The sequence below is a fragment of the Prosopis cineraria genome, unplaced genomic scaffold (genome assembly GCF_029017545.1).
Source record: "Prosopis cineraria cultivar Desert tree isolate PC_DT_omini unplaced genomic scaffold, ASM2901754v1 PC4, whole genome shotgun sequence".
In the NCBI taxonomy this organism is placed as follows: Eukaryota; Viridiplantae; Streptophyta; class Magnoliopsida; order Fabales; family Fabaceae; genus Prosopis; species Prosopis cineraria.
In genome coordinates this window covers 7,411,214-7,435,836 of record NW_026555335.1, presented here as the reverse complement: position 1 = coordinate 7,435,836, position 24,623 = coordinate 7,411,214, and the positions used below count along the sequence as shown (strand labels likewise).

General features: G+C 33.5%; 1 long non-coding RNA gene and 1 pseudogene across 2 annotated transcripts; one reads left to right on the top strand and one right to left on the bottom strand.

Moving 5' to 3' along the window:
- Positions 1 to 1,481: 1,481 nt before the first annotated feature.
- LOC129308438 (beta-glucosidase-like SFR2, chloroplastic) lies at positions 1,482 to 7,342 on the bottom strand (annotated as a pseudogene).
- A 547-nt stretch (positions 7,343 to 7,889) lies between these two features.
- On the top strand, positions 7,890 to 23,406 carry LOC129310022 (uncharacterized). Of its 2 annotated transcripts, none has more exons than XR_008592999.1 (3): positions 7,890 to 8,238; positions 8,318 to 8,483; positions 23,247 to 23,406. It is a non-coding gene; the product is annotated as an uncharacterized LOC129310022 (long non-coding RNA). The 2 variants fall into 2 exon arrangements; XR_008592998.1 differs by lacking the exon at positions 23,247 to 23,406 and adding an exon at positions 20,499 to 20,714.
- Positions 23,407 to 24,623: the final 1,217 nt, after the last annotated feature.

The following is a 24,623-nucleotide window of genomic DNA, read 5'->3' as shown; positions in this document are numbered from 1 at the left end:
AATTGATTATCTAGATGCACATATTAAATAAAAAAATATATCATAATTTAAAAAATAGATAAAGATATTTTAGTAAATTGATTATATAAATGTATATATTAAATAAAAGTATATTATAATTAAAAAATTAACAGGGGTATTTTAGTATATTAATTATATAAATGCAATAATTAAATAAAAAAGTATTCATAATTCCCTGTACATACCAAATATACTTTTAAACTCAACTTTCTACCTTTATTTTTATTTTCATATTTATTTCTATTTTTATTTTTTTTTCTATCAAAAACATTTTCAGGATACCAAACGAGGCATAAAATTTCATATTTTAATAAAATTTATTATTATTATGTCGCATCTAAAATTCTCCCAAACCATTATGTTAATTTAACAGCAACAAAAGTTAGTGCGCTTGTAATAATACAATTCATACTTCACCTCAATTTTTATTCGTTGACGAGCTCTCGAAACTCCATTCAAACAAACTTTCATCTGGGGGAAAAAAATCTTGTAACAGAAACGAAGACAGTGGCACATTTCTGGAATGGAATAGGTTTTATTATTTAATCATTCTGAAAATAACACTTTTTATAACACAAATCGTCTATTGAAACAACAGCCGCCAACCCAGACTCGCATGGCATGACTGCGGTTTGTGTTGATGCTTTATACCTTTGCAGGCGCTAAGCAACTAGGCCAGAGATTACTCGGCTGAGATTCCAGTTCATGCAGTGTAGATGATAAGAAAGTAAGCATTTTTTTTTTAATAGATCATTTGATGCCTCCAGAGAATATTATTCACATAGTACCAAGGAAAAGAATTGTCACAAGCGATGCAAAACTAAAAACAGCATAGCAAGTTATGGCATCTAATAAGTCATCGCAGGGAGCATATATGAACAGACTGCTTCAAAAGCATTAAGAGTTCCCGGGGGATGAACATTTATGTCTCATATAGTTGGAACTTGGATGATGAAACCAAACTAGAAGCGAGAAATTCTCTTGCCTTTATCCAATTACCGCAGATTATTCTTCTGCTGTGAAGGTTTGCCTCTCAAAAAGTTGAATTCATTGGCTGCACAAATTACAATTAGAAATAAACTTGAGCAGTATGATATGAGATTCTCCATGTGTTCAGCGCAATCAAATTTGAGAAAACAGGTATTCTACCAATCGTGATGAACGAGGATTGAGAGTGCTTAGGACCTAATATCTGGCTACTAAGCAAAGAGAAATGCAGGGTCTGCATTGGTTTGTAAGGTAAAGTAGACCCTTCTACACTTATATTATGCAGTAAATGACTTCTTTGTTGAGCATATATCTAGTATTTGGTGTTAAACACCATAATGATAGAAGCTCTAAATTGAACACAACGACAAACAGATGGAGTAATGGACGATACACTTGAACTCTTGCCTTGGACAAAGTGCTCATTATGAGACCTAAGTTTTAGATATGTGGCAGAATATTAAAATCTACCTTCAAGAGGCTGAAGAACTAATGTGTCGCTCTTCTCTCTGAGGTTTCCTTTTCTTTTCAGGGGGAATGGCGGATGATGAATCTTGAGAAGCGCTCAAAGGATCCTGTAGGCCATCCATCTCATAGTGGCCAAACCGCCAATCTCTCTCAACATAAGGTCGCTGAATGGGTTCATCGAGTCCACCTTCAATGAGGAACAAGGAAAACAGTGGTTTACTTTTATCCAAATTTACCACTAATATAGAAAAGTCCAGCCTTCGCTCAGGAGTCACAAGGAATTATAGACATGTCAAACTACAGTTACATGGAATCAATGTAATTTGATCTGACTGGTCAGATACAAATAGCCCATGAATTGAACAACTACTTGATATGATTTTTAAATTTGCTATGCAACAAGTCAGGGTAAGTCAAGATACAAGTACATAGAACTCAGAAAGGACCCAGAAATATTTGTCCTCAACTTCTGCGCATTGGTTTTATTATTACTTCTATAACCATGAACTGACAAAATTATTGGTTCGAAGTGACGCTGGCAAAACAATGCGACTGAATGAATTGGTGAGCAATTGTTAATATGAGAAGGGGGGATAGAGAAAGATGAGCAAGTGAAGTCCAAAGGCGCACGCACACATCACACGCACCATGAAAGCCTGAAACAGAATATAAGCTGAAAGCCCAGAATGTGAGTGATTATGACGGGCTGTAGGGAGTTTACAATAGGATAGGGAAGAATGAACGAAAGGAAGATGAAGGGAGCCTATTTTATACTAGAAGGAAGAAAAACACATAAGGACAAGGAGCTGGCAAGAGGGGCAAAATGGGGGGAAGCCCCAGTTTAACTACCTTTTTCTGGTACTGCGAGGGTAGGAGAGAATGGGAGCAGGACAGAATATTACAGAGGAAGGGAAGCTGGAGGAGGCAAGCAGAATTTGATTAGTGATAGAAGAGGTCTTGGTCTCTCAAATACCAGGGAAAGCATTGTCATTTTCTCTTTTTTCTTTTGTCGCTCTTTTCTCTTAGACATTCAGAACACTATTCTGTTAAGGCAACAGCAGCCTGCTTCCTTTGGTGGGCAATTGAATCAGAATCCAAAAATAAGACAAACTCAGACTCTCAATGGATACCTGCATACATCAAACCATGCTTATTTACAGCCCGATAAAATGGTCTTGTTTCTTCTCGTTGGCAGCTCTCTGGAGTTCATTCCATGCTCTGTCACGATCTTCACGTGTGACTTTCCCTGTGTTCACAATCTGGAATTAAGGATACATTAAAGGTGTCTGTTCAGAGAAAAATAGTGTCAAGTAAAACAACTATAGAAAGAGTTCTAACTTTAGAAAATAGGTAGTAAGAAGGGCGTGGGTTGCGTGCAAGATTATTAGCTCGGTCAACTGCAACGAGTCCAAACTTTGGACCATATCCATCAGCCCACTCCCAATTATCAGAAATAGTCCAAAACAAGTAACCAAGCACAGGCACGCCCTATAAACCAGAAAAAGAAGGCCTGGCATGATAACAATCAATACAAGGAAATGAATGATTTAAAGCTGATCAATGGTAAATTCAGAGTCCAAACCATTATCATGGCTGCATATACAGCAAGCAAATGTTCCAACAGATATGGACCTCGAATTAGATCTGTCTCATCAGAGACCCCATTTTCAGTAATGATGAAGGGTACGTTTAGATGTTTGTATCTTTCATGGAACTGAAGCAACATGCGATACAAGCCATCAGGATATACCCCACGACCAGATTCACTGTACTCATCTGTTTCCACAAGTTTCAGTCCCGCACCAGAAACAACTTCCTAAATGTTAGAATAGTTATATAAGTATGAGCCTAATGCACATAGTGCATTCACCATGTTATTAAAACAAACCTGCCCATAGTAGTTTATGCCTATAAAATCCAGCTTGCCAGAAATACTATCAATGTACGGGAAGAGAGTCATGGAGTTAGCCAGTGAAACAGCAGCAACATCAAACAGACCATAGGGTCGCATGAATGACACATGGTGTGCTACACCAACTATGGGTTTAAACGAGTCACTGCCAAAAGGTTTTCATGAATCAGAAACTTATAATTACAAAATCAGCAAAGAGGTCAACCATGGACATCAACTATGAAAGCATAACTTATTGATTAAGATGGATTCAAAAGAAAAAGGTCATAAATATTGTTCAAGGTTCTATAAGCAAGCTACATATTCTGTAGCTTCTTTGAGAAAGGCAAACCTTTGTTCATGGATATAATCATATGCTTTTGAGTGTGCAATAGCCATCCAATGCATGGCCTGTTGGAAAACACCAGTTGGAAGAGCAGATGTAGCAACCTCCAGCATATCAGGATTACCACCAGGCCAAGCTCCAGCACAATAAGTAAGCATACAGAAGACATGAGGTTCATTAAAAGTAACCCAATATTCTACCAGATCAGATACATTGTTTACAACAAGCCTGCAACATGGAATATAAGAGATGAGGAAAAGCATCATTTCACATACTACCGAAAGATGAATAACTCATTGACACTGAATAAGAACATAATCATGTAGGGGAAGGAACATGAGGACAAGTTCCAAGCTGCTCAATGCAATCTCAAAGTAACCACTACATGCTGATACCAACATATGGGATTTAATAAATATCAGCAAACAAACAGTGTCATAATTCAAGATGGACAGTTTACTATGGAGGGCAACTAATGTTCAGTCATTCACAAACCTTCGCAACTGTCTTAAGTGATTTTTTATCACAAGGGAAAAACCACTACTTTTTAACAACAAAATGTAACGATGGACAGATATATTAATCAACAAGGAGAAAGTTGGACAGCTCTGCCAATCAACATGCAGCTTAATTAAATTGTTTAATATGAAACCAGTGGTTTATATAATAGTATAATACAGCTCCAAGAATTGCTTCCAATTATTATATAATGGTTCAATATACAGGTCAGACAAACCTGGAAGACACGGAAAACCCAGTCAAATCAGGCCAGGTTTTTGGGTTGGGGCTTGTTAATCAGGCCAGGCTCAACATAAATTGTCATGAAAAGATAATGGTAGTGACAATGATCAAAACCTGACCACCCAGTCAATGGGACATTATCAATGACCATAAATTACTGAAAGGTTAAGCTTTTAGAAGAAGCCCAAAAATGGCTTTGATACCTTATCTTTATCTTTTGTTTTAATTTGCAGGCTTTTGTTTAGGGGAATATCTCGTACTCCCCTTTCTTTTGTAATACTTTTTTCCATTAAATTTTATTTTTTCCTTATCACACACACACACCTTAGTGAGAAAGAGAAAAAAGGCCCAGAAACAAGAAAATGATGCGATTCTGCAGTAAATTGCTCTCATATCATAATGGAGAAAAATCGAAAATCCAAATAGAAAGTTCAATCATGTTTGACATCACAATTGCTATATATATTGGGAAAATCATGATTGACATTAATATAATAAAGTTATAGAATAAATAATGCATGGAAAAATCCGCATGTCCTGATTCCATTGAAATAACAGTACCTTAAATATACAAGTTTGAGTACCTAAGTTTTTCTTTCTAAAAATCCCATTACATTGTGAAATAGGCATGCATGCACTGGTTTCCCTTACAAACAAGGATAGGCTGGCACAGTGCAGTGGTTGTTCTAACGCAAATGTCACTAGAAGCAGTTAGAGGAAATAACATAAATAACATATATGGACAACTAACACGAAGGAAAGACTAACCTGGTAAAGTCCATGAAATAATCAACAGTCTTTTCCAGCTTCCAACCTCCATACTCACCAGCCCAGGGTGGTAGTGAGTGATGAAAAAGAGTGAGCATGACCTTCATTCCATATGATCGAACCCTACTGATAATCCACTTATAACGCTCCAAAGCACATAATTAACCTAAGAAGATTGAGTAACTTACTCATAAAAGTAAAATATCTGGACCAGTTGAATTCACTGAACTGGTTTTTCATAAACAATATCAGAAAACACCTCAGCTGTCTCCTTAAGAAGCTATCTAACAATACTAATTATCAGTTATCACACTTGCGAAGCAGTGAAAGATGGCATCTTTTAATACTTAATCAGTATGGAAAGCCATTAAGACACTCACAGATTGTTTCAGCCCATTTACAGGTTCCTTTGGCATTATTCTTGTCCAATCTATACCCATGCGAAAGACAGTAACACCAGTATCTTTGGCCAACTTCAGTTCTGTATCAGGATCAGACCAAACCTTAATCTCTCCTTCCTGAGAATGAGGCATCATTTTATATTTTGAATGAACGTATCCCCTGTGACATGATTAAGATACTCCAAAAGCACACAATATCCATCTCTTTTACTAATTGATGCTTAAAAAATACATGATATCAACATTAAAATCTGGGCTTACGGGTTTGGAACATTATGCCAAGCAGTTACATTGTATTGCTGTTCCTCTTCCAGCACGGCAGCTGGTGCTTCTTCTTCTTCTTCTTTTGAGTACTCTCAAATCCTCTGATCATGGCCTCCATAGCAACCTTTAAAGGCCTTTTCCTCTTTTTGACTGCATAATCATCACGTTGCTGAGATGAAGCAGCTTGGTGAGACCCACCATCACCAGTAGCAGAGCCCATTAAAGCATCAGCTTTTTGTTTGACCTCTTGTGAGTCAACATTAGGCTTTTGTTCTTCTGCAACTGAATCCAAGCATCATTGAGCCTATCCTCAACATGCGCTGGTGCTGTAGCCAGGCCAAAGAGAAAACCATTTTTTCTTCTGCAGGTAGTCATCACGAAAAGAAACTTCGTGACCCACTTTCAGATATACACAATTGCACATAATTACATACGCTAAGTAGGATCACCATATACATGAGAATGTTATATTATCAATGACAAGCCAAAAATTTAATAAAGTTGTTGAGTTTGACAAATATAGCTCGTCAAATCAATAATAATACGATAGCTTCGCAGTTGCGGGCCGTGTAGTTCTTGCTTAATTATTTGGTACATAGAGGACAAAGCCAAGAAACTTAAACGTAGTCACAATCCTGGTCAGAAGAACCCCTAGAATATAATCAAGAACAGCGCTCCAACCCCTGGCGATGAGTAGTCAGCTTCTCGAATTGCAACATGCATTTGTCGAGAAATTTCTTGCCAACCACGACTCCATGGCCCTCCCAATAACCGAGTAATTCTTACTTCTAATCCTTTGCATAAAACCCGAAACCAATTTCAGTTGAAGTAAGAACTTAAACTAAATTTCCTCCCATTAAAAATCAAGTTCGAGCTTCATACTTCTTCGGACTAAACCCTCGCAATTGCGTTATATACGATTCTCCGAACTTACTAAGAATTCCCCTGTCCCCAAGTTTATATGACCAGAAGTAGGACACCAACAATTAACAATACTCAATAATCACTTAGACTTTACTAACAATAACAAATCCCAGATTGCTCAAATAGTCTGAAAACGGAAGTGATCATTTCTAGTTGCTCACCGTCAACATTGAAGACAGCGAGCACGTTGGAGGACTCGTCAATAGGCGAGCGGAATGGGCGAAGATTCTTTCTCTTGAAACGGAAGAATGAGAAGGCATTAGCGGCGACGCTGATCGTGACGATTGCTCCAGCGAGCTTCGTGACGGTAACGAAGAGAGCCTCAAACGTCATTTCGTCCTGCCTCCGGGGTCGCGCGCACTCACTGAAACGAAACACAAGTGAGGCGGAGGATATCCACGTGTCTGAGAGATAACGAACTCATAAAGCGAGAGAGCTGCAAGGGGCCCACCGATAACATTATGTACACGTGGGCTTAGCCTCAACGAAATACGGCAACCTCTATCGGCGTTTTCTGGTACGTGGGCGTGGTCGCGGGGATATCTGATAGCTCCCGTTCCGGTAAAAATCACTCAGAATCCAGCCCAAAGCAGAGTCCAATTCCCTACGGATTTGCAAGCTTCGTTATGATGATAAATGAAATTATAATATCACTCAAAACACAATAGAGGGATGGGGTGTGGGTCCAAAAAAATTGGAAAAATAATAACACTCATATATTAATATAAAAATTAAGAACCCCCAAACTTTACCCAAAAAAATTACTGAACTTTTTAGACTAAGCTATAGATCAATCTATATGTCTTGTATATCAAAAGATTTCAAGCTACATAGAAAATGGCTCATATCCACTCGTTACCTATATTACTCTTTCATTGAATAGTTCTAGCTTTATTTTTTGTTTAGCATCAGGCTTGCTGCTACAGGAAGTCAGCTTAAGAAAGGTTCCATCCCTTTATTTTCAAATTTCAAACTCTCTCCCAAATCTCAAATTTCAAAGAACAAAAAAGCTAATTACTCTACCATCTGCCGTCTACTACTCCACCCATCTTTTTTCCTTTCTCCTTCTTTCCCCTCCTCCTCTCATCCCCTTCTGTTTTCTCCTTTAATTTTGCCTTCGACATTCCAAGCTTCCTCCATTCAGCTTTCAAGTTTTCCCCCTCCAATCTTCACTTACCCTATTTAGATTTGTTGCCTTTGCATCGATACATTTGCCTTTCTCCTTTATTCTTTTCGTCTCACCCTCTCTTCTGGTAGCTTTGCCTTAAGGTTCTGAGCTTCCTCCGATTAAGATTTCATGCCTTTCCACCCTGATCTCTACTTCCTCTGTTTAGATTCAAATGCAAATGTAAATGTGCATTTCATTCTTTATGCTTATCGGCCAGCTTTTGGTGATTCTAGATCAACTTATTGATTTTGACTCCCAGGTTCTCCTATTTGACAAGATTAGTTTGCACTATGAGTTTTGCATCTTTTAAATGACGCTATGTTATTTTATTTTTTTAGCTTACAGTGATCTAGTACTCTTCATCATCCTCTCATCTGGTCATTTGACGGCTTTCAAGTGAAGTATTGTCCAAAATATAACAAGCATCTCAGCCATTTCTCTACTTGCGAGGCGTATGGGAAAATGATTGGAAGCTTTCTCCTGAAAATTAACTCTCTTTGTATGGTAAGCTTTCATTTCTCGAATCCCACCATGTTTGAAGCTATTTCATTATATGAAAGGATTAGTGGCTTTTCAAATTTATTGATGGCATTTAAATTTATTGAACCAATTATCAGAGCTGATGTAACTACCTTCATGTAAATTTAGAGAGAAGTTTTTAGACATGTTCTTTATGTAAAAACAGGGCACTTAACCTAAGCCCACACTGTTAGGCAAGAAATAGCCTAATATCTATTTTGAACCTTATTTAACCTTTTACATCATTCTAGGCTCAATTTAAATCGTAGTTTGAAGCCTAATTACATGATTAACCATAAATAACTAGTGAGCTTAGTGCCTTGGCACACTAGTGTTTTGAAAAGAGGTTTTTGATGTGGATGTTAGTATTTAAGGGTTGTTCATATGATTTGTTTTGTTTACCATTGTAGAGGTTTTCATCATGGATTTTTATATATTAGTGTTGACTCAATTTTAGGGGAAAGGTCAGAGCATTGCAACCTTTAGGAGTGTGCGAAGTATGCTAGATGAATATGCCCTAAAAAATATGGGTTGAATTAAATGATCAAGCGGGTTTTCAAGGTCCTTACCACAATTTCCTTAGAGAGTTAAATGCATGTGAGAAAAATAAAGGGCGCACCTTGTGATATGTAAAGCTCGATTGTATTTCTAGTGAATGAATACAACGGGGTGCTCTGTGAAGACAAAGAGGGAAAAAAAGTACAAACTAGCCTAGGAAGCTAAGCTTGCATAAAAGAAGTAGTTTGCATTGAGCGAAGTTATTTGACACGGGGTCAATATTAGCATTATGCATTAGGCAAGTCTTGTGTAAGTTTGATAGAGTGTTGGGAGTCCTTTAGTCATGCACTTGTTGTCTATTTATAAAAAAATAACAATGGTATGCTCCTTTTAAATTTAAGTTTGGCTCTATTAGTAGCAATTAATTGTTTATGCCACTTTATGGCAAAGGTGGGCCTCGTTGTGCAAAGTAAGGAGAATGAGTACTCTGAAATAATTGGGTAGTGGTCTAAAGTGGGAATGCTCTCATTGTTGCTTATCTAAATGTGGCATTCCACTTGTTTATGTGAAACCAACTCAACTCTAGGCTAAGTCTCCCCTCATATTAGATTGGGCTCCAGCTATTTTCCTCTTAGGCCCAGCATGCTAATTTTAGTCCAAACAATTAGAAAATCTCTTTTCAATCATGCATGGTAAGTTTTAAAGCTTATTTTTATTCTTTTTCCATTGTAGTTACATTGAAATTTTAAGTATAAATCTTTTATTAACTTAGTAGGATTTTGATTATAAGTTTATATTTTTTATAACATGGTTAACTATTATTTATTGGTTTTAAACTTTTTTACTATGATAGAATATTTAAATGAATTTCTTCCTTTTCTATCATAGTAGTATCGTGGGTTTGTTAAACTTAAGGTTGAGAGTTGTTTAGTTACATTATAATCAATTGTAGTGACATGTAATTTGGGCTTCAAATACCCGAGGTCCTAGTTTTTGGTTTAAAGAGATTTTCATTGATTTGTTGGACATGTTTTTTTGTTTGAAAAAATATGTGTTGAAAAATTGGGTGTAAGTTGGGGTTGTTACATTTTTTCCATCCATATGCAATCATCATGAATAGAAAGTCAACTTATGTCCAATAAAGGGAAATGCCTACTCAAACAAAAGGCTCAACTAAATATAACTTTATCAGTAATGTAACTAGAGACTGGTCTCTTGGCTTTATGGCTTTTTATTCCTAAAAGTGGTATCAAAATTTAATTTTTATTTTGGACCTAAATGAAAAAATCTATTATTGGAAGCTTATAATTATGCATAGGTTCAAGTCTCTTTATGAAACTATCTTTAATTGCAAGGGTAAGAACTTGTGTGTGCCACAACATTTAAAGCTTGAAAATTGAACTAGCAATAATTATGGAAGGTAGAGACTTGGTGTTTTACGGCATATTTAGGGAGTTTATGAATTACAACTGAGGACAAGATTGTTAATATATTCAAGAGTAAGTGAACTTAAGCTAATATGGAAGTCTTGCACCAGGTAAAGTTGTACATAATAGATAATATAGAATAAAGTGGAATTACTTATAAACTTGAGTTTTAAGATCTCAGAGTTAAAATATAGTGTCTTGCTATTCTCAACTGTTTATTTCTCATTTGTTCTCTCCCCCTTTTAATGAGACTTTTAAACATGAAAGCATATTATTCATTTGAATCACTAAAACCCTTGTATTGTAATGTATTTAGCCCAATATATATATATATATATATAAAGCCTCAAGTAACATGAGTAACATGCTGTTACAATTGATAATTAATAGTAATCAACCCTAGTACATATGTTCTACACTCCTCCTCAAGTTTGGAACTTTATAACCCTTAGTTCCTAACTTGCTGAGAAGGTATTCATGTTGCTCTCTTTTTAATACTTTTGTAAGAACATATGCTAACTGTTGTGCGGATTTGACATGAAGGCAAATCATTCCTTGTACAAGTTTTTCCCTAATGAAGTGGCAATTAATCTCTATATGCTTCTTAAGCTCATAGAATACTTGATTAAAAGCAATGTAAATAGCCGCCTTGCTATCACAATGTACTTGTACTGGTTTTAAATTATTGAATTTTAAATCTTTCATCAAGACTAATATCCAAATTATTTTTACTATTATTGATCCAAGGGCTCTATATTATGCTCTAACTGATGATCTTAACATTATAGTTTGCTTTTTTTTATTTCCAAGAAATTAATGAATCTCTTAATTTTATTATATATCCTACTACAAATCTCCTTGACTCAGTACATCTTTCATGATCAAAATCACAATAGCATTCGAGCTTTATGTTATTTGCATATGAGAGGAATATTCCTTGTCTAGGGCTGCTCTTCAAATATTTGACTAATCTCATTGCAACATTCATGTGTGATGACTTAGGAGTTTGCATGTATTGACTCAAAAGTTGCACAAAAAAAGAGATATCAAGTCTGGTTAGGGTTAAATACAACAACTTACCTATCAATCTTTGATAGACCTTAGCATCTTCAAGGAACTTGTCTTCATCTATCTCTTTGGGATAAGCTTAAGTTGTGTTTCATTAGAGTTGCTACTTCATATGCCTCATCCAATCCTATCTCATCAAGAAGTTCTAAATATACTTCCTTTAGCAAAGAAAAATTCTAATTTTTGTTCTCACCAATTCTATCCCAAGAAAGTATTTCATTTTTCCAATATCTTTAATTTTGAATTGACTATGTAGGTATTTCTTAGATTTATCAATGTACTTTTAACTAGTTTTAGTGATCATCAAGTCATTAACGTATGCTAATACAACAATAAAATTACTGACATGTTGCTTAAAAATAAAGAATAATTATGTTTACTTTGAACGAAACCCCCATTTATTAATGATTGAGTAAGTTTTCAATTCCATTGCCTTGATGCTTGTTTTAGTCTATAAAGAGACTTTTCAAGCTTACAAACTTTTGATTTATATCCTAGTTTTGTTTAAAACCCCTATAAGATAAACATATACAATTTTTTATGCAAGTCACCTTGTAAAAAAGTATTATCTACATCCATTTGATGTATTGCCCAATTATTTACAATAGTTAACATTAGTACAACCCTAGTAGTAACTATCTTGACAACAAGTGAACAAGTTTTATAAAAATCTATTCCCTCCTTTTGGTTGTAGCCTTTTACAACTAATCTAGCTTTCAGCTTATTAAGACTTCCATTTGCCTTGTATTTTGGTTTAAATACCCATTTACAACCTATGACCTTTTTTCCTTTAGGTAAAGGTACTGTTTTCCATGTCTTACTGGCTTTTAAGGCACTCATTTTTGTTGCATGGCTTTTACCCATCTATTATCCTTAACAACATCCTCATAACATATAGGTTCAATTACATTATTAATAGTAGCAATAAAATTATGATAAGACAGTGAAAGATGATCAAATTGAATGCATTCAATATAACTTTTTGTAGCCATGATGTTAACTATTGCCTCATTAGAAGTAGAGTCTTTCTTTAACATTTCTAAAATTTATTTATATTCTTCTAAAGTAAAGAATGATTGATTTGAAAAATTATCTTCTTGTCCAGCTATGTTCTTTATCACAACTTCTTCAATTAATTTGTTAACACCATCATCATATGGCCTCTTACTATGACTAACGAAAAAATTTGAGAGAAAACTAATAAGTTGATAATATGTTTCCCTATTATGCCCTTTCTTGTGGCAATGGAAGCACTTATTTATGGAACTACTACATTCCCGTCCCTTACCATAGCCTGTGCTTGTTCTACGACAGAGCCTTCAAATGGAGTAGAAGAAGGCCTAATGGTAATTTGTCATTGAAATTCTTCTTGAATAATCATGGAATAAGCCTTATTTGTGAAGGGTAAAGGATTCTGGAGTAAAATATAACTGCATGCTTGGTGGAAAGGTTCGATAAGCCCTATGAGAAATTGAAACAACTTTTACACTTGAACAACCTTAGTGTAAACTTGTGAGGCATGGCACTAACAATTAGGTATGACAAGAGCTTAATATTCATCCTAGACTTCTTTAAGCTTTGTAAAGTAAGAAGAGACATTCATAGTCCCTTGAACCAATGTGTTGATGGCACGACGTAATGCAAAGTGAATATTTTGGTCCCATTAGTTTTGTCAAATCTTTCTTTTAAGTCTTACCATACTAAATGAGCATTTTTGGAGAATCCAATGCTGTTGGCAATCTATTTATCAACAGAATTAAAAAGCCAAAAAAGAATAACATTGCAATGATCCTACTAACCTTGTAAAGAGGGATGTTGCTTCCCTTTGAGATAAGAACCATCAATAAAACCTAATTTATTTCATCCAAGAAAAGCAATATGCAATGAACGACTCCATACAGGGTAATTTTCAAATCCTAAAAGAACTTGTGAAACTAAGAAGAGAGTTTGAATGTCAAAGGGATACAAAGGATAAGAGAAATCAATAAGAGAGGCAGGTGATTTAAGGTGACCAGACTCACTCGAGGTATCCACTGGAGATAGTAATGAAAAAGGAGATATTAAAAAAAAGAACTCTAACAAACACAACCTTGTCACAGCAGCAAGAACACAAGATGTAAAGGGAGATAAACTATAAAAAAGAACTATCATGGTTGTACTTAAGCAGCATGGGCAAAAGTAACTGGGAACAATCTTAAGAAAGGAGTTGTCAACGTAACTTTGATTGAGTAGCGTCAACAAACGAGAACAATCTTAAAGGAAAAAAACTAAAAGAGATAGATGTGTGGATACAGGAACCAAGAAAATCAAATCTAGTGTATGCATTTGAAGATGAAAGAGTAGGCAAGAAAACAACACTTAACAGCCACTTTGAGAGCTCAAGAACAAAAAAGAGAAATGGGTACATTAAACAGGCGGAGCTTTAAGATCTTGCATTTGCTCTGGTACTATCTTAAACATATGAGCCCAAGACAAATGTGAAAGGGAAAACATATTATTAATTAGAATCATTAAAACCCCTGTACCCTAATGTATTTAGCCCAATATATATATATAGGCCCTAAGTAATATCATTAACAAGTTGTTACAATTGATACTTAATAGTAATCAACCCTAATACATATGTTCTATAATGACCACTCCTTATTCTTCAATAAATGATATTAGAACCAAGTTTCATCCTAGACTTATATGAAGCATGTTTAAAACTTGTAATTATTGCATTATATATGTACTATTTTTTTTAACCATATGCATGCACAAACAAGATAATACTTTTACCAATGAATGTATATGCGCATGAAGCCAATATTAAAATACACCCTTAAAATCACTTGTAATAAAGATAGTCTTGATATTAGAAAATGACAATATTCATGCACAAACTTATATAATCCTTCCTATCAAACAATGCATGATGCCAAATAATGCATTATATGAGAAAACATGATACATAAGGTTAATATAAAAAAATGTACCTTTAAAATCTCTTAAAGAAAGTAAACTAAATATTGATGAAAAGCCACATCCATGTATCATTTTATTGTGTTTCTGGTTTTTATGACAAAATGATGCATGAACTAATATAATTTTGAGTATCGATGCATACACATAAAGTTAGTGTAAAAAATGCTCTTACAAAATCATTTGAAAAAAAAATATGCTCTAGATATTTTAAGGAATGTAACATTTATGGCTTGTTTTTAATTTTAATTTTAATTTTTCATACCCAACAATGCATGAACAAGTTGAGTAACATTTTAAGAGAAAAGTGTATATGGAACATAGTAAATGTTAATTATATTTAATTCTTCTCACTAAACAATGTATGAATGGGCATGATATAACTTTTTTTTTTTATAAAAAAAGTATATACTTGAGAACAATAAAGATATATAACCTAAATGTATACACACCAAGCAAATGTACAATCAATCACTAGTATAAATTTGGCTTTTTACAAGAGACTTTTTACATCAGTTACTAGGCAAACGATGTAGAAAGCTAAAGTGGTACAATTTTGTACTTATTAGCTTCATTGTTGAACTTTCTATGTCGGCTCCTCAAGAAATTGATGTAGAAAAGACTTTTTACATTCGTTCCTTCAGGAACTGATGTAAAAAGTAATATTTTTTTACATAAATTGCCTAGTCAATCGATGTAGAAAGTATTTAAAATTTTAAAAAAGTAATTACTTTCTCTATAAGTTTTAGTTATTATTGATATAGAAAGTATTTCCTAGAACTAATGTGAAAAGTTTTTTAAACTTTTACATCATTATCTTCCTCTCATATAGATGTCATTTTTCATGTTTTGTCACTCATAGACATAATTTTCTCCTCAATCTTCACCATTTTCCTTGCCTAAAATCACATATCTTTAATGGCGTTGATCCTCCTTACTTATTCTCTTCCTTTTCTCGAACTCCATCTTCCATTTGTGCAAAAATCTCCCTCCCCTTTCTTTGTCTTCTCCATTTTCAACTGTGTTCATGTTAGTTTCTTTAGTGGGTTGCTCGTGGGTTTAGTGTAGGTATTAGTTCCAAGCATTTTTTTTAGGATTATCACTGAGGTAAGCTCTTCTAATCTCATTCTTACCCTCCAATCTCTTCTTTAAGCTAGTTTTTGTAGAGTTTATGGTTAGAGTTTTCGTTTTTGGAGATACTCAACCATTAGGTCTAAATTTTATGGCAATTTTAAAGTTAAATAGGTGTTATTTATATTGTTTTGGTGGTGATTATGATAATAAGGAGCTTAAATCTAAAACTCTAGTTAGACCAAGTTGATGAATTTTTATGATGATTTGAGATTGTGAAAGCTAAATAGGTGATATGTAAATGTAATGATGATTATGATGATTAAGTTTAAAGGTTTAGATAGATTTAACAGTATTGGCTAAATAATGACATGTACATATTATTGACTTGACAAGGTGAAAAATCATGCATGAACTTGAATTTAGCAGTGTTGGCTAAAGAAAAATTATGATTATGATTTTTGTATATATCACTTTCAAATATTTAGCATATTTTATGTGATTTAATGATGAATCAATTAGTTCTATTCTTACAATTCATAAGGCCAACTTGTTCTTTATTAGGCTTTGGAGCCTTTGAGGTAGGGCTAAGCAAACAACCCATGACTTGGTATACTTGCCAAAACCCTATCAAAACGAGCGAGTAAACAAAAAAAAATGTGTAGGCCACTTATACGAGCTAGCTCATTAACAAGATGAATGTGCGGCACAAGCTACAAGTTACCCCTCAAGCTAGCCTGTCCCGACTTGTATATGATTAATTTAAAAAATTGAAAAAAAATATCATACACGTGAGTAAACCTTCAAAGCAAAATAAGTAAAATAATTTAATTTCAATTCTCAAACTCTCTTAGCCAATCTAGCACGCAAGATTTGACACTAGGTGCCTCACTCTTGCACACATTTTGAATTCCAAGAATTGATTAGGCATAGCAATCTGCTATCTTCATCCCCTTCCTTCTCCCTTGTGTCAACCAGTGTAGAGAATAGAGATCTAATCAGTTGCCCTTTGCCCTCATCCCTCGACATGTAACGCCTCCCCTCAATGCCATAGTTGCTCTACTCCTTCCTTAAGGGATCTCAAACTCAAACGGAGTTTGATCTCAAGACAAAATCTCCTCTTCTTTTACAAACTATAAAGCCTTGTGCTGCATCCTTCCACTCCAGATCTAGAGTCCAAATTTAGAGAGTTAACCTTATCACCACCTCAAACTCATAGAATCACCATTGCAACTGCCTCACTCCTGAAGTCACCATCATTCCCTCTCCCATCACTTACCATCGACGCCGTGTAGCTCATCACGTTTGTTCTTAATCAACTTATTATTTATCTCTCTTATTGCTTAAGCTTTGTTCTAGATCTGTAAATTTTATTGAATGTATTCTAGATCTCTCCTGTTGCTTTGTTTTAGATTTGTAAATTTATTGGTTGTGATATGGATCTAAAACTCGATTTATCCTCTTCTTGATTTTATCTTTTTATTTCTTATGTAAATTTATGGTCTTACAAGTGAAATCAGGCTAGCCCATACCTGGTCTAACACAGCTCATTTTTAAACGGGTAATGACAGGCTAACTATGGGCACGGGCTATAGGTAGCCCTTCAGGCTAGCCCATCCTATAAAATATGCTTACTTAAACTCCATTAACTACCAAATTCATAGCAATTAAGAGTCTAAATTCAATAAGGATTACTAAGTTTATCAAATTTACACAAAACGGGATCTCAAGTTTTTATAATGTAAAATACTCCCGTAAATCATCAAACATTCACAAATTAGAGTTTAAAACTTATGCAAAAGCATAAGAATTGAGAGAATCAAAACATTTGCATATTAACTTCAAAATAATGAACTGTGTAAAAAAATAGCACATATGTTGAGGCTAACTATAGGTGTGCCATGGTATGCCCACCTCTGTGCCATGCACCGTGACGTGAAGGGCCATGCGCCACGACACATTGCATGAATTTAATAGGAAATTGTGTTGTTATATGATAGCACTCAGGATGAACTTTTAACACATCCTAATTCTTCATCTGATGTCTGATTGAGGTAATCTAGGTGTCTATAGAGAGCTTTCTCCTAGCTCTAGCTAATAGCATAAGTTTTACAATCAAATCATTTTTTATAAAAAGTTAGACACCCAATACAAATCTTACTTCTTTTTCACATTAACTTATATTTTAGTTGTCCAAACTCCAATCAATGTGCCAAAAGCCTATACTAATCTTTAGACCATATTCAATGAACTATTTTGGACTCGTGCAACAGACCATGACTAAATCAACATGCATATATCATAAATTCACTACTTAACTCCTTAGATTCTCAAAAACAAGAAGGGGGTGATAACTTTCATAAACACATTAATATCCATCCAAAAACAACTCAATTACACTTTACCTTATTTACACTAGTATTTCGATTCTATTTAAACTTTACAACTATATATCACTAGTTTAGGGCATGAAATACACAAAATCAGTTATAATGTAAGTAGACAAAATAATAGAATAAAATTCTAGTTGATAAATTAACAATATTTAATACACATAATTTAAACTAAAAGGCCTATAAGTAAGACTTACTCAAAATCTTATGCCTCTAGTCATTTTTCCCGATCTTGATTCGATGAACTATGCCCTGAAATATTGAATAATGGAGTGAGTACAACTACTCAGTAACTAAGGTTAATCTAGTTTATATAGTTGCATATCAATTAATTATAGATGCAAAAGGCAATAAACTCAATCTCTTTTTACACAAAATCACATATAGCCTCGGCCATAAAAATAATAATCATGTGATAGGCCATGCAGCTCATGTCATTAGGTATTGCAATTATACATATCTTGGGATTGCAAAAATAACAACCACGTACCCTTAAAACACGGTGAACCATAATAACAACAACTATATAGCCGGAACTAAATGTATGATTAATGCCAACCTTATACTCTCTTGATACCTCCGACATAAAATCTGTGACTATTAAGTGGCTACATTCGTAACTCATATTATATTCCTGTAGCTATATCCGCAACTCACATTAACCACATCATATTACGTTCCCATAATTCTCTTTCTCTAATATACTCTATATATCAATATCACATAAGAACATATTCTCAATCATCATCATCATTTATCACATATGTATAAATATACATTTTGCTTTTAATAATTTATCACAGCTTCAAACAATGTCAAATTTGTATCAATGGGTTTTCAAAACACCATACAAGTTTCAAATAATTAAATTCAACAAATAATTAATTAATAAACAATTATACAAACTAGATATTCCTCCAATTATCTCAAACTTTTAAGAGATTAAAAATTTATCTTTCAAAATGCTAACTTCTAAAGCTCCTTTTTAAGCTTGAATGGTGCCAAAACTAGACAATCTATAACCAATCACAAGGACATTTATTAACATCCCCTTTTTGAGTAATTTCTAATTTTATAACTCCTCATTCTCCCTTTCATCAAAGTTATAAACTCACTCCCAATTACACCCATTAGGTTTATTAAGTTTCAATGACCCACATTATCATTATTAAGCTAACAATCACCATTAATAACAATAAAACACTCCCAACAACCTTACTTATTGCCATTTTTAAATATTAATGGCCCCTAACAATCAACAATTCAAAAAATCATAGATGTGAGGTTTAAATACTTTAAGCCACTCCCATTATTCATGTCTTAGCCATTAGATTCAGACCCATGACTCATATAAATTGAAAATCATTATTTTAACTCAAACCCTAGCTTAAATCCTCATAAAATGAAAGGAAAGGGAAGAGAGAAGCATAATGCATTTACCTTTAGTGTTAGGAAGCCCAAAATGTCTCCAAGGTTCCCTAAATTTGTGCCTTAGTAGAGCCAACATCTTGCCTTTCATTTCCTTCTTTTTCTCTCCTCTAGTTTTAGTTTGTTTCACGACCATAATATTAATAAATTTTGCTCATATGCAGCAGTAGAGGCATCATGTGTCACAGTGCATGGCATAGAGAGGCCAATCCCTTATTGGTTCATGGTGAATCAACCACATGCCATGACACGTGGCACAAAATCACTTCCTTTAATTTTTCACCCCTTTTAATTCTCAATGGTTCATGTTACTTCGAACCTACATTTAGGGCTAAAAATATAACCAAACACACCTTTTAGATCTCTTTGGCCATACACCACATTAATGAACTTAATTTACTCTCATTAAGCTTAATTAATCGAGTTTAAATTTCTAGGATATTACACATCCTACTTGTTGCTTGGCCCTACTTTGAGGAAATTGGACCATTTAGAGTGAACTCTAATAGAAACAAACATGCTTGAAGAAGGTGAAATTCCTGCACACATATGCAAACATTTATATATACTCATGGGTCTTATTTTTGTTTTTCTTTCATTTTCAAGACTTGAAAAATTAATCAACTTCAAATCAATTACATATATGTTCTAGTGCTGATGAATGTATGTGGTGGAAAATGTGCTATTCTTGGAATCACCATCTAAAGTGGTGTATTTTTTTAAATCCATTATTTTGTACTAGTTCAAAACTATTCAATTTAATTTATTGCAAATATATTAATTACTAACTTTGTGATATTGATTATAAAGCAATGAGAACATATCAAAACATGGTCTTTAAAAACATGCATATGAGCTTAAGGATCATATATGGTTTGACCCAAAGGTAAGTGAACCTAACACTTTATAAACTTATTTAATTATTAGGATTTCTTACTGGTTGCTTACGATATGTTCTTATACAGAGCTGTAAACAACCAATAACGGCTAACTTGTGCAGACTTTATGTGATAATTGATGAGATACATGCTCAACACCATCATATTAAGCATGATTCAAATGACAAATAAACATAATTTTGAAAATTTTATTTTATTATGATGTTTAAGATTAGTTAGTTAACATTTTATTAATTGCAAATTATATTTCAGATGTTTGAAAATGTAGATCCATTCCCTGAAAAAGAAATTGAAGACATTCATGTACGTTGGGTAACTTACTTTGCAAAGAGTTTGTGAGCTTAGATATAATTTTAGACCATTTTAATAAGTTTGTTTGTTCTAGACAAGTTTCAGATACCTAGTGAATAGTTTTAGATAGTTAATTGTGACAATTTTAATTGTCACAAATTTTGAATGGATAGTTGATAGTTGATAGTTTTAAATAATTAAAATAGATTGTGTTGTTTGGATGGAAATTTTATATGAATTGTACTAGTTAGCTGATTATCTTTATGTGCAAAATGTATATTATATATATATATATATATATATAATCACTTTTTATATTGGTTATGATGACAACTAATGTAGAAAACCATTGGTTGTGTCTATAACTAAGGTTGAAAGTAGGATATCAGTTTTTTTAAAAAAATATTAGATGACTTTTTACATCAGTTTTAGACTTGATATAGAAAAGCATTTTCTACACTTCTTTGAACAACATTCCCATGTTAACCAATGTAAAAATATTTTTTTAATCATTGTAAAAAATCTTTGGATTAATGAGTAAATAGGACCTTGAACTTTTATTCAAAATCATCATGAACCTTGAACTCTTAAAATATGCAAAATAAACCCTAAATTTTTAAATTTATAACAAAATAAACCCTGACTGTTAACTTTTTTAATATTGTTACTATCCACCCGGGTATTATAACAGTCAAGGTTAAATTTGTAGGAAAATGAACCATAAACAGTGCCTGCATGAATAATAATGGTGTTAAAAAGTTAACGGTCAGAGTTTATTTTACAATGAATATAAATGTTTAGGGTTTATTTTGCATAATTTAAGAGTTCAAGGTCCAAAGTAATTTTTAAGTAATAGTTTAGGATCTTATTTGTTCATTAACCCAAAATCTTTTAATTTTTATTATATCAAATAGAATAAACCTTTTAAATCATTTCCAAAAAAAGATAAGTCAAATATTGAGAGAAGGTGATATCTATTCACCAATTTTTTTCCTTTTTTTTACCCCACACCAAACAATGTCTGAACAGGCATCATACAACTTAAACAAAATGTTTATACACGAGAACACTAAAGAAATCCAATATCCATGCATCATTGTTAAATTTCATCCCGTTCCCCTACAGAGCAATTCATGAACAAAATGCGTAACATTTTATGAGGAAAAAAATAATGTATATATGCACATGACAAAAGTTAATAACGTACCTTTTAATACCTTCGAAAGAACGAGGCCTAAATTCTGAGAAAGGCACCATCCATTTAATATTTTTTAATCCTTCTTACTAAACAATGCATGATGATGAGCCAAATAGCAACTTAACACGGACAGATTGATCTGGGGCCAAGGGGGGTCGATTGTCACAAAACTCAAATACTTTAAAAAAGATTGAAAGTTTTAGTTGTAAAAATCCTTAAAATAGGCTTTTGGCCTCCACACTTTACGTTTTATTTTCAATTTAAACCCCCCCCCCCCCAATTCATTACCTCTTAATCTATCGTTGCTTTAAAAAAAATAAAAAATACCATCAAAATCCCTTTGAGGGAGGATAATCCAAATATTTAGAAAAGACGATTTCAAATGTTTCTTTTGAGAGAGCAACATGAACAATACAAAAACAATAGAAATCTATTCATGCTAGTGAAAAATTGCAAATAAATAAGAAAAACAAACATATAGTTTTCCCCCTCTTTTGTGAATATTGATAACTTTTTAGGAGCTATATTGAGTCCTTGTTAATCTAAAGGATTGACCTTTTTCAGCGATAATTTTCTTCAACCATACAACTTTTGAACTTAAATATTGTTGAAAGTGACCATTGAACACAAACCACTCGGAGCCAAACTGTATTACCTTGTTACTAAGTCGTTAATTCTTATTTACATTATTAGGTCAAAGTATATCATATATTTGAAATCCAAAATGCACAAGAGAACAAACTCAATGACTAAAAACAATAATTGTCATTGCCAAATAATTAAGTACTTCAATAAAAATAAATTGAAAAAAAAATATGGTCAACTATAACATTTTTTCTAGGACCTTAAACCACTAGAGATTTAAAAACTAACTTAAAGCTTAAGTGACAAATCAAGACCCGAAGAATCAAGATCATCATCCTCCTCTTTGGAAGCTTCTTCTGGTATGAACTTGACATGTGGATCACCACTAATATTAGCAGTAATAGTAGTAGTAGTAGCTGAAAAAGAAGAATTATGTCCAAATTGATGATGAGTTGGAGGACTAATTTCACTAATTTCTTCAATCCTCAAAGTTCCAGGACTTGCCCTAATACCAAACCGATCTAGGGTTTGATGATCATGCCTAAACTTAAAATTAGGGTTATAAGAAGGTTTGTGAATCATGGAGTCCACTCTAACCCCAAGCGGCCTATTATAATTGAACAAAGGCCTATTAATCAGGGGATTAGGATGATGATAAGGGTAATTACCATAGTAAGGATGGTTTGGAGGATAATAGGGATGCCCTAAATAACCAAAATGATGATCAGAAACAATCCCTGCTTGTCGTCGTTTTGCAATTGCACGCTCTTGTTTGTGTGCGTTTTGATGGCCTCCTAGGGCTTGTGACGAAGAAAACTCTCTTTTGCAGAAGTTGCAACAAAAAGTCCTTTCTGTAGTATTGTTCTTCTCATGATCATCAAGATAATCATGTTCATGATCTTTTCCATTATTGTTATTTGTTTTAGACGAGGAACCAATGATGTTCACTTCAGATTTGAAGAAATCCAGCTCAACCTTCGATTTACGAACAGAACCATCGTTGCTGCTGTTAATCTTCATGGAATATATATATCAAGCAACAGAAGAGAAATAATTAGTTCATTGAATTAGTGACAATATGTGATAATTTAAATTTATAAATTACTCTTTCTTTGTCCTGAAATAAATTGACTTGGAAGGAACATGGTAGAAAAATTTAACTTATCTATTTTTCTCATTGTTAGACTATACAATTACACTATCAAATCCTCTACAGATATGGATTTTTATAGACTCCGAGAGAGAAATAGCACGAGTTGAGACCTAAACAATTACAAAAGTGACTGCTTATAGCATATGCAAGAAGAGATAATTTTTTTTTTAAAAAAATAGAGGATGATTGTAGAAAGAGAGAGAAAATAATAAACACAATATATACTCAGGACCTTCTCTGTATTAGTCTTTCTCTCTGAATATATGATTATAACAAATGTAATCTTCAACTTCAATTCAAAAAAATAAAAATAAAATGATTCAAAAGGAGGATTCCCATTGACGGATTATATTCATTATATTACACATAGCTAAGTAACTGATGATTCGAACCCTTGTGAGTTGTGACAGTAAGATAAAACTCTAAAACTGACTTGGAATCCCTTTGGTCAGAAAATACGAGTTATTGAAACTCAAGTTTCCCTACCATAACCGTAAAAATAATTTTTTAAAAAACTAACTAACAAGAAAATTTAAAAAAAATAACAGAGAGAGAAAGAAAGTTCTATATAAATAAATTTACTCACTTGAACCATCTTCATCTTCTGGTTTTCGATCACTTGATCTCTGGAACATTCTCCTTTGGACCCTCCTGAGATGCTGGAGGCTTCAGAGGGAGAGAGATCCAAACCATTTGCAGCCATGGAAGTAAAACACAAGATAAAAAAGAACTAACTTTTTGAACCCGTGAGACTGAGATTCAAATTAATCAACAAGAAAGAAGGGGGTTTATATATATATATATATATATTCAATTAGAGACTCCTATAGTTAATGCAACATAATCTTGAAAGAATTGGAAAGAAATCTCCTTTTAATTTTGCGGTTATGATTTTTATTAGTAGTGCTGATGAATGATTGATTTGATAACCAAGCTTCCTCAAATTTAATCACACCATTCCATAAATATGTATAAATAAAATTTAATGCTAATTGTTGTAATAGTCGAATCAAATCTTTTATAAAGAACATGAAGGTTTGGTGTTAGTGCATCACGGCTTTTATGCAGTTCGTATATGATTTCAACCTAGAAGTGAAATAGGAAACCGCGAAATAATTACTTATTTGTGTTGGCCCAAAAAAAATTACTT